An 11,481-nucleotide genomic window follows, 5' to 3' on the forward strand; every position below is an offset into this window, starting at 1 on the left:
GGCTCCCGTATGCAATGTTTGCTTACAATTCCGCAGCACACGAGAGCACGGGCGAATCGCCATTCTTTCTTCTCTACGGGCGAGACCCGGACCAGCCTAGTGAAGTGCCAGAGGGCCCCCGTCGTGTCCCATACGCTTCACTGGACGACTATAAGGTGGAGCTAGAATCGCGCTTGCAAGTGGCGAGGGACATCGCAAAGGAGGCCTTAAAGAAAGCGGTGAAGCGCAGGAAGGAGGTGCACGATCGCAGTGCTAGAGACGCGCCGTTTAATGTGGGGGACAGCGTGTACATTGAAAACTGCCAAAGGCAGATTGGGCTAGCTCGTAAGTTCCAGACGAAGTGGAGAGGACCGTGCGAGGTTGTCGAGAAGCTTTCTCCGGTAAACTTCAGAGTCCGAGACGTGAACCGGCGCTTGATAAGGATACACGCAAATCGCCTCAAGTCGGCACCGGTTCAGTATTCACGAAATGAGGAAAGGGAAAGCGCGGATTTTGATGGGGACAGAAGTGAAGCGGAGCGCGCAGATAGATCGCAAGAAACGCCCTCTCCTGCATTTGTTCGGCAGGCGCCAGAGGTGACGGCCAGAATGCCACCGGATTTTCTTCATGCATTGCTAGAAGAAGAAGCGCGCGAGGTTGCCGCGCAGATAACGCCAGGAGAGGCTCCTGCCACGAGCCCTCGCGAGTCCCAAAGCAGACAAAGGGGCACAGACTTACTTAGTATGACTCATGAAGGCCGATATCCGCTGCGAAATCGGAAAGCTAAGTCGGACTAATGGCGTAAACAGAGCGGAGTTTTGAACTGGTTAGAATTGTGTAATGTCACAGCTCATAACATTGCTATGTGCTTATGTGTTAAGTTATCGGAGTTGGTAGTTAAACCTTTCTGTCATTAAGTAACGCCTTCACAGGAGAGCATGCGGAGCGCATGCAGAACCTGCCCTACTTCCTTTCGTTATCTATATTTTTGTCTGTGCCGTGATCGTGCTAGAAGTGGGAGCTCCTTTATAACTGTGGTAAATTTATTTCGTCCAGTTGGACTAGAAAGGAGAGGCTTGGGTGCTGAGTTTCATGTTTATCTGTAAAAGAAGATCAGTGCTGCCCCTGGAGACGCCAGTTATGACAGCGGAGGCATATGGTGTTGTGCAGTGGTGTTGAGTGCAGCGAAAAGTGTTTTGTCGGACGCACTGTGCGAGGCGATTCAGAAAGACAAGGGGAGCTGCAGGGACTCAAATGTTCGGAGAACATTCTTCTGGAGGATGAGCGAGTGTGACATTCCTTGTGTGCTACGAGGTACATTCCTTGTGTGTGCATCGAGTTGGGGCTTAAGGCCGCCCCTCTTTTCCAGCTGCATACCTTTGCAGAAAGCAGGACGCCGGCACACGCGGAAACCGAGAGCCCCCGAGTACATACGGGGAACGAAAATTGTCGCTTGACGCACGGACCCCCTCCCCCTCCCCCCCCTTTGTCGTGGGCTATCGCCGGGAAGGCACCCACAGCTTCCCGCGGTGCCTCGTGAACAAAAGCGCATTCCCAGAAGGGCCGTGACGGACACCTGTCAGACAGACAGGCAGTACTCGCCAAGAATGTGGGAAAACAGGGGCGACCCTTAATCTGATTTCCCGGAGCGACAGACGAACCCCTTCATGATTATTAGCTGTGTCCCGCCGTCGGTAGCGCGGCAGCATCGAGGGCGCTTTCGCCCCCTCCTCTGTTGCTGACGAACGACGCGGACCGATGGTGGGTGGCGGTATGCATGCCTGAGGCAAGGATTAGCTCCGAAGGGAGAGCCTGTGGATACTCTCACTTGAGAGAGAGTGGTGACGTTTTTGTTGTTTATTTAGTTTGTATTGTTAACAAGAATCTGGGTTCGAGGCTAGGCCCAACCCAAGGGGTTGTCCCCATCTCGCATGTTATTTTTGATTGGAGAATTGATGCTTTGGGCGGGCCACTGAAAATGACCGCCCTTAGTCCTTTGTTAATCAAGTGCTTAAAAGCGCATGTAAACGGATGCAGTTCAGTCTGAGCTGGGGCTCCATGCTTAGCATGTAATGTGATGCTACTTAGGCACTAACCTGCCCGGTCGATGAGGAAAGTAGTGCAAAGTTTGTTCTTTTGTAAATTCAGTTCTGCTTTTTCCAGTTTAACTCTCTGTATATGTATGTTGTAAAATTATGCTCTGCTGTCATCATCTACAAGCTCGCCTCCTGTTCATCTTCCAAGCCGAACGACACTAGAGGAAGGGTTTGTGAACCATCCTCGAAGAAACGGACGACTATTGAAATTCTACTGCATACACGCTCAGGACGACATCGTTAGCGAAGAGGGCCTTCAGCGCCGAAGCCCGACGGCGTGCAGCTTCTGCCAGCAACCGCTCGAGCCCAACTCCGGAGCCACTCCATCGCCCCCATGAAGTCGTCGGCACGTAAGCTCGGACGCCCCAGCCTCTGATGTATAATCTTAATCATGTGTAATTATTGAATATACCTGTTTGTTTAAACTGAGCCATACGGTGTCTCTTTGCCTCTCCGTCCCGTGTGGACCTGCGCATTATGGGGGTCATCACACTTTGGTGAGAAATTTGTGTGGGGGTGGGCATATGAGTCAATGGTTTCGATACTCGAGCGCGCGCAACCTGACGATAAAGTTATCGTGAGGCACGAGGCACAGTCTATATGCATGAGGATGTTACGTGATCGCGGATGCCGCCGCAGCTAAGCATGGAGGCGCGGGAACTTCGCCGTAAAGTTTAGTGCTGTAGTAAATAAATATGTCAAAGTTCAGAAAGCAGAGCAATGAATGAAACAGTGTTAATATACAAGTTACAGGAAGTAAACAAAACCTTTCTGAAACTAAACCCCCTCTTCAACGCATAGTAGCATTATGGTGGTCTTGAAACGGTGGGTGAAAACTTTTAATGATGATCTTTCTGTCTTTCTCTAAGTCTTGGCTCAGTTGATAAATTGCTAACTATTAAGTTTTACTGCTGGCCAGCTAGTCGAACAAGTTCAACGTGTTTGCCTTTACCTGGCTGTAGTCTTTTAAAATGACCGCTGGCTCCACCTAGGCGGGCTGCCAGACTGAATAGAAGGCCTGATCCGTTGTAAGGGACCCATTAATAAGCATAGATGCACGCGGTTTTTCTTGTGTAATTCCCGCTCTCAGTCAGTACGAAATTGAAACATTACAGGCATTGTGTACTGTTATGCACATTAAGCCATTGTCCCGCCTTCGATCTCCAAGTTAACAGGACCCCTGCACATAATTGCGCCTTCCAATCTATCAGCCTATATACTAATACTACTCCTTTTCCCGTCAAAACTTTCCTGCTTCCAGCAATTAACCGCCAGTGTCTTGGCCACTCCTCCCCCGCAGTGGGTATGTGCCAGCAATGTTTTAGACCAACCAGCCAACCAACCAACCGACTGAAGTAGAAACAAACCGTGGATTCCAGAGAGGGAGAGAAACGTTTAATGGATAGAATGTTTGGGTGGGCCCTCATTCCAGGAACCCATTGGCTTTTGCCGCCACTCTTGCCCGCTTCACCTGCGAAAGCTGATGGTTCGAAAGTGAGCTGGACAGCGCCGCCTCCCAGTCCTCAGTTGTTGGGATATCGATTCTTGGTATATCTGGGATTTTCTGGCATGCCCATACCATGTGGTAAGATTCAGCCACTTCACCGCCAAAGGCGCAATGCGGATCGTACGATTCTGGAAATATATGTAGCTGAATTTGACAGGATATATAAATATTCGATTGCAATTTCCTTAAAATGACCCCTAGCTCTCTGTTTAGATTTTTGTGCTGTTCGGCGTATAGTTTCCTCGTTAATCTCAAATGTTAGAGAAAATGGCCATAGCTTAATAGTGGTACAGAATAATTATGTTCCTGCGAATATTGGTGGGGGATTTAAGGTGGAAGGTTGGGTCGGATTACTATAATCCCATATGATGATCCAAATGAAGGTACTCGAACATTCAAGTCCTTATATTTTTAAATTTGGAGATGATGATAACGCCGCGACCCTCTCAAGCGATTAGAAAATTTCGTTACGGAGAAACCGGGTAATTTTTGCAAGACGATGACCTAAACAATATCGCACTAGAAATTCGGGGGACAGTTAAGCTCTACCCGAAGGGAATGACGCGACAGGGTTAGTGACTCCCTTCAGAGGTCCGGATTCCTCTTACTAGTTATATCCCTTCGCAGACACAGACACTGTCGGACAAGACGCACGACCTCCCTGAAGAAAGTCGAACGAACGTACAGTCTTTGCCAAAGGTAACCAGGCTGCGTGGTTTGTTTTCTCCATTATAGAGGAGCACCTACGGTTTCCTTATAAACCAAAAGGTATTGGAAGGTGAGGAAATGGGGTCTCCTTACCTCACAAGGATTTACAGTTTATAGGCGCGATAAATGTTCCGCTATGCAACTGAGAAGCAAACCGGGCAGCCTATTTACTTTTGGCAAAGGGTGTACCTATGCGGCCATTGGAAGAGCTGAGTGGTGGACCTCCACGTTCATCGAATCACCACGTTCATTGAAGTTGGTGTTCCTTGTGTACTGTGCTTTGATGCCGGGAGTATATGCGGCGCTGGAGGATCCTCCTTGTTGGCTATCTACTATCTAGACGCATGTGTGTGCCTCCCAGCAGTTTTATCTTTGTTACGATGATGAAGCGCAGGGACAGGGCGCGCTCGTATTGTGCAGCTCGGTGATAAGACACGACTATGAACGTTTTTTTTTCCTTTTTAGCCAGTTATCCCAAGCAATAAAAAAAAGAAAATGCCTCGGTGGCCTAAAAAGGGCGTGTATTACTCCGAATTCAAGAGGGCACGGTTCAATTCCCATCTCAACGCAATTTTTATTTCAGTTCAGTTAATTTTCTTTGCATTCTTACGTGTCATAATTTTGTTTGAGTCGTGGTGCGACCCTATATATATTCACAATTTATCTGTTGTCTTAATCACCTTTCAAATTTGCCGCTCCACGTGTGACGTCCCTAGTTTTTCGACCAATCCGCATATTTTCGCTCGCCGCAGGGTTCTCCGCTGAACAGGGTCATTAACGCTGTCGCTTTAAAATTGTAGAAAACCCTCCGCGGAGAGAGGGAAAGAGAAAAGGAAAGAGAAAGCTCTGCGTTTTGTTAATTTGAAGGTTTTAAAAAGTATTAGAGCCGCTGGGATTAAGTATGGGCTTGTCGTGCCATCTGTTAGTTGTTTTGGTAACCACGAATCAACCTTGACGGGAGGAGCGAACTACAAAATAGCCGTGATGCGTCGAAAGTAGAGCCTGCTTGGGATTAACATTGATCGCATTCAAGTGCCGCCACGGTGGCTCAGTAGTTAGGGCGCTCGGCTACTAATCCGGGGTAACCAGGTTCGAAACTGACCGCGGCGGACACGTTTCGATGGAGGCGAAATGCTAAGGCACCCGTATGCTGTGCGATGTCAGTGCCGTTAAAGATCCCCAGGTGGTCGAAATTATTCCGGAGCCCTCCACTACGGCACCTCTTTTTCTCTTTCCTCACTCGGTACCTCATTTATCCCCTCCCGTACGGCGCGGCTCAGGTTTCCGCCGATATATGAGACATACTGCGTCATTTCCTTTCCTCCCCCCCCCTATATAAAAAATTTTCAAATTTTACACGCTAACGATCAAAAAATTCACAGCAATAGCAACCGCCGACAATCAGCTTGACACAATAGGGATACTTAGCTGCGAAATAATACACTGTAAAATGATCCGGAATTAGGGAAAGTAGAAATGTAAACAAATTTGAAAGAAAGTTTCGTCTACCAATGATGGTACACGAGCAAAACAACTAATATTACCATAATATGTACGTACAGTCTTCATATCACGCGAAGTAACAGTATTTAAATAACTTCAGCATTTTAATGAAAGCAGTGTACTCCTTGCAAATCTGCACTTGAGATTATGTTATCTATTCAAGGCAAAACTGATTTTTTGGGAAGTTAGAAAGCGGTGTCTTATGGGGTCCAATCCGAAGGAAGCTTCGGGCTGGGGATTGCTCACTGTGGGTTTAATAATAATAATAATAATTGGTTTTTTGGGGGGAAAGGAAATGGCGCAGTATCTGTCTCATATATCGTTGGACACCTGAACCGCGCCGTAAGGGAAGGGTAAAGGAGGGAGTGAAAGAAGAAAGGAAGAGAGAGGTGCCATAGTGGAGGGCTCCGGAATAATTTCGACCACCTGGGGATCATTAACGTGCACTGACATCGCGCAGCACACGGGCGCCTTAGCGTTTTTCCTCCATTAAAACGCAGCCGCCGCGGTCGGGTTCGAACCCGGGAACTGCGGATCAGTAGTCGAGCGCCCTAAACACTGAGCCACCGCGGCGGGCTTCACTGTGGGTTTGATGAGATAAATTTTGATACCATATTTATTCTTACACGAGACGTGAGAAATAGGTCGAACGCTCACGTTGACACACTAATGCTTCCATCTTCGCAAAACGTAAGCAATCTTGAATGCCGTCTGATTTTTATTCACGCACTTATTTTTGGAACTGTATTACTAGGCTAGGATGGATGGAAACAACTTTTATTAGACGAAAAGAATCCTCCAGGGTGGTCCCCTACTGGTCCAGGAGTCCACGGGATTGTGCTTAATATAAAGCCCGATCCACCAGCCATTTCTGGCCGGCGGGCTGAGCGGTCCGTAAAGCAGCCTCCCAGGAAGAATGAGTGGGATTGGGGATGGGGAGTACTGCCTGTGGGGAAGGACATTCCCAAAGGTAGTGGAAAAGTGTGGATCTGGGCACTGCACAGGTTTTACAATGAGGAGGAAAGGTGGGGTGAAAGCATGAGAGACGGTAGGGCGAAATAAAGCAGCCCGTCTTTAATTGTCGCCATGTGGCGCTGGACAAGGATAAGGATGACAAGGTACTGTGGGGTGGTGGCAGTGTAATGGGCTGAGTTTGTAGAATGTGGTGATTTGCTGATATGTACAGAGGACCGATGGGGCCTCTTGCGCAGGGCTGGGCGTCTGATCATCCGGGGTCCGGGAGGAGGGTTCTCGGGCCAGCGCATGAACGCGCTCATTAGCGGGTATCGATGGAGGCATGCCCAGGGATCCACGACAGAGTAACCGTTCGGTCGAGAGAGGTGGCTGTGGCAAGAATACGGTGTCTGGCCGGCGTCGACACGCAATTTACGTAGTGGCGGCATGCGGCCTGGGAATCTGTGCAAATTTCGGTTATGGTTTTGTCAATGGTGGAGTGGTCCAGTGCAAGTGTGATGGCGGCTTCTTCCGCCTCTGCAGGTGAATTAGTTCGGATAGTGACGGCGGCCCCCACTGTGCCGTCTTCATAGGCTGCGACTACTGTGAAAAATACTACTTTAGAAACTTCTGTCGCGTCGACTTAAAGGATATTGGAGCTGTTGCTGCATTTTTGGTGTAATCGCTCGCTCGAGCCTGCCGCCTACCCTGATGGAGGCTAGCGCTCACATTGCGCGTTAGGGGCTTCTGATATATATGATGCTGCGTGAGCAGAGAAATCATGTAAGGTGTAGGACTTATTGGGGTGGTAATGGGTGGATTGAGACGGAGATGTCGCAGTACGCGTTGTACTGCTTCCGTGCGACTCAGGCGGACTAAGTGGTTGGTGCGTCGAGCCTCTATTAATCCGATCACGGTATTGTGGATACCAGTGGCCAGGAGGCGTTTCGTGCTAACCGTCCGTGGAAGACGTAGGGCGGAGGTGACAGCCGTGCGTATTAGGATGTCTTCCTGTTGTGTTTGGCGCTGAGTGACTATGTGGTATATATTACTACGCTATTGCAGTGGTTGCGTACCGCGTCGTATAAACGAGGGGTGGTGTGTGTGGTGATCTCTGCGATCGCGAATGTGGAGAAGAAATAATACTCTTTACTTTTGCGTGATTCGCTGACAGAAAATTTTAGCCCATATCTGTCGTCAACTTACTCGCTCATCAAGATTGATGTTTGTCACATGATGTCTGTCTATTCATTAGTGATACATTCTACGGCTTTGTATGTTAGCGGCTTGATACCGTGATTCGTGTAGATCGCAGGCCGCTCACACAGATGTCTAATAATAATAATTGGTTTTTGGGGAAAGGAAATGGCGCAGTATCTGTCTCATATCGTTGGACACCTGAACTGCGCCTTAAGGAAAGAGATAAAGGAGGGAGTGAAAGAAGAAAGAGGTGCCGTAGTGGAGGGCTCCGGAATAATTTCGACCTCCTGGGGATCTTTAACATGCAATGACATCGCACAGCACACGGGCACCTTAGCAATCACTCGATTACTGAACAAGCTGTACGCAAGGAAGGGCCACACGAACTAAAGCCTTCAAGATAGAGTACGAGCCACTGCACGATAGTACTCCTGTCCAGGCCAGTAATATGTCCATCCGCCCCACTGCAGGAGCTAGTGATGAACGAGTGATCGGTGCGGTGAAGAAAACTGTGCTCGGAACCCGGCGGCAAAGCGAGATACTTGAGTTCGGAAACGCGCTCTTTTCGGATCCGCGTAACGGTGATTCAGTGCTTAAGGCACTCGATCGTCTACTAATACGGAGTCCCCGGGTTCGAACCCGACCGCGGCGACTGCGTTTCGATGGAGGCGAAATGCAAAAGGCGCCTGTGTGCTGTGTGATGTCAGTGCACGTTAAAGATCCCCAGGTGGTCGAAATTATTCCGGAGCCCTCCACTACGGCACATCTTTCTTCCTTTCTTCTTCCACTCCCTCCTTTATCCCTTCCCTTACGGTGCGGTTCGAGAGTCGACCGAGACATGTTACTGCAATATTTCCTTTCCTCAAAAATAAAACAATTTTCGTCTCGGTTACCGAAGCCACTGCTAGTAATCCATTGAATAACGGCTCATTACTTGTGGGAGCGTTAATTTTAACTAAATAACAGATTTGCCACTTGAAGCGAATCGTCAATGATCGCTAAGAGTCTAGTTGCTTTGCAGATTTTGCAATTTCGAACAATAGATGTGCAAGATGTGCTATTACAAGCATGAGCGTTAAAATTAAAGCTTAAGGGAAGGAAGTGCGAGGATGTCGGCTCAGAAATCGCTGTTCTTCAGGCATTTCAGCTCGTAATTGTTGAATTTACGTTCCGAAAGTGCTGGGTCCGATTAGTTGCTGTGATGGACGTTAACGTTGAAATGAACATGGGAGGGCTCCGGAATACTTTCGACTTCCTGGGGATCCCTAACGCGCACTGATGTCGCACAACACACGGTCATATTTGATGGAGACGAAACGCAAAGGCGCCCGTCTGCTGTGCGATGTCAGAACACGTTAAATGTCCCCAGGTGGTCGAAATTATTCCGCAGTCCTACACTACGGCACCTGTTTCTTTTTTCTTTCACTCCCTCCTTCCTACCTTCCCTTACGGCGCGGTTCAGGTGTCCGCCGAGACATATGTGACAGATAATGCGCCATTTATTTTCCCCAAAAACCAATGTAATGTATTTTAGAGATATTTTCGAATGCGTTTCGATGGAGGCGAAACGCAAAGGCGCCTGTGTGCTGAGCAATGTCAGCTGCAGTACACGTTAAAGATTCCCAGGTGGTCGAAATTACTCCGGAGCTCTCCCCTACGGCACCTTTTTCTCTCACTCCCACCTTCCTCTCTTCCCTTACGGGGCGGTTTGGGTGTCCACTGAGATGAGAGAAAATTAAGGCGCCCTGTTCTCAGAAATCATCTGGTAAAACAAAAAACATTGGAACAAATTTGGAATTACAGTTAGTTCTAATTGGTTTCTGCTGGCTCCTATTGGATCGAAATAGACTTAATCGGGCATAGAAATCCAACTGATTTATCCCTTTCCTTACGACGCGGTTCAGGTGTCCGCCGAGATGTGAGACAGATACTGTGTCATTTCCTTTCCTGAAGACAATTTTTTTCCTCTTGCACCAGCACTCAACGCAGGATGAAAATCTATGGCTTCCCACGGTTATTTTCGTGCAAGCGAACATAATTCAAGGCGCGCATTGAAAATCTATGTATTACTCTCTTCCGAGGCTATGGCAACTTGCTTAGAAAATGTTTATTTGACTTTGAGAACAGGAATGAGGGGCAAAGAGACTCAAAAAACATGAAAGTGTGGTGTTCCAGATTATTCGATCGGAACGGGTTCGATCGATTAGTTTGGGCGTGTGATAGACGCCGACGATACCAGCCGTGTTCAATGGCAACCACTTCATAACCACGCCTTCCCTAGCTGCCGTGAGCGTTGACTCAGTTTTAGTTTTGGTATCGTGGAGTTGTCTTATGTGGGCATTGTTCGATGTTCTGTACTTTTTGCGGTGTTCCGGACACTTGAAATAACATTTATCGGGTTCGATTCATTAGACTGGGCGTGCCACTGGCTATTCGAGCTCGTTTGCTAAGGCACAATGTTCGCGATTACTGCTGAATGTGATAGCCTCACTCTGTTGGTTTTATTCGTACTCATACAAGATAAAACATTGCTGGTGTCCCGTTGATTCGGAAAGGGTCGACTGAGATTGACAGACGCCGACGATTCGAGCTCGCATCGTCTGCGTCTTAGTCACACACCGAACCTAAGGTTTTATTATACATGAATATGGGAAGGAGACAATCTCTACGAGAGATGGGCTACTCATTGTGATATCACAGAATCGATTACCATGAAGGCGGTTTAACAAAGCGCCCATTACCAGCAATCAAAGTAATAAGACAACAACACTATAAAAAAGTGCAAATCCTTGCCAAAGCTAAGGAAAACGCCTTTACAAGTGGTCGCCGTTGAAAACGGCTGTGCGACCTACCGCAGTCGGTCAACATGTAAAAATTAAAGAAATCCATTTCGTTAAATGTTGCGTGGCTCTAAAAAAACATTCTTTCGAGAAGAAGTTAGAGGCTACTTTAAGCATAAAGTACTGAAATGCTTTTCTACGCATGCAATAAAGAGTAACTAAGCTCTTAATTCGCTCAGAAACAATGCAAGTATAGACACACAAGCATAGATTGAATGCGGCCAGTGTATGCGGTATGGTTAGGGTGGCTAGTACGGTGTCAAAACCGAACCTTGTTGATATCTGTTGCTATTTTTCTTGGTATTGGAGGTCATACTGAAAAGTTTAAAAAGCAAGCACCACTTTCACGTTTGGAGGGACCCGAAAAGTGTGAGCGTCCATTGAAAACTCTAAGCTGACATTCGTCCTTTTTACGAAAGTACCATTATGTCATGTAATCCTTTTAGGTTGTTGTTTTTATATTTTGTTGTGAACTCTTCAGCTTGGGCATGTGGAATGCCTTGTTGATCTTAAAATCAATAAGTAAATAACGGCCATTACACCCGAAAACCGCGAATGGTGAGCACCAGATGGCTCACGTTGCGCTTTTGCAATTGTTTGCATTTACTTTGAATGAAGCTGCCTCGTGCGAGTGAGTGAGGACTGTGTTTCCGTTTGGGGAGGGTTACAAGAAGTACGTGCTCTATGGCGTGAG

Source organism: Amblyomma americanum, chromosome 5, assembly GCF_052857255.1.
Source record: "Amblyomma americanum isolate KBUSLIRL-KWMA chromosome 5, ASM5285725v1, whole genome shotgun sequence".
Classification (NCBI taxonomy): domain Eukaryota; kingdom Metazoa; phylum Arthropoda; class Arachnida; order Ixodida; family Ixodidae; genus Amblyomma; species Amblyomma americanum.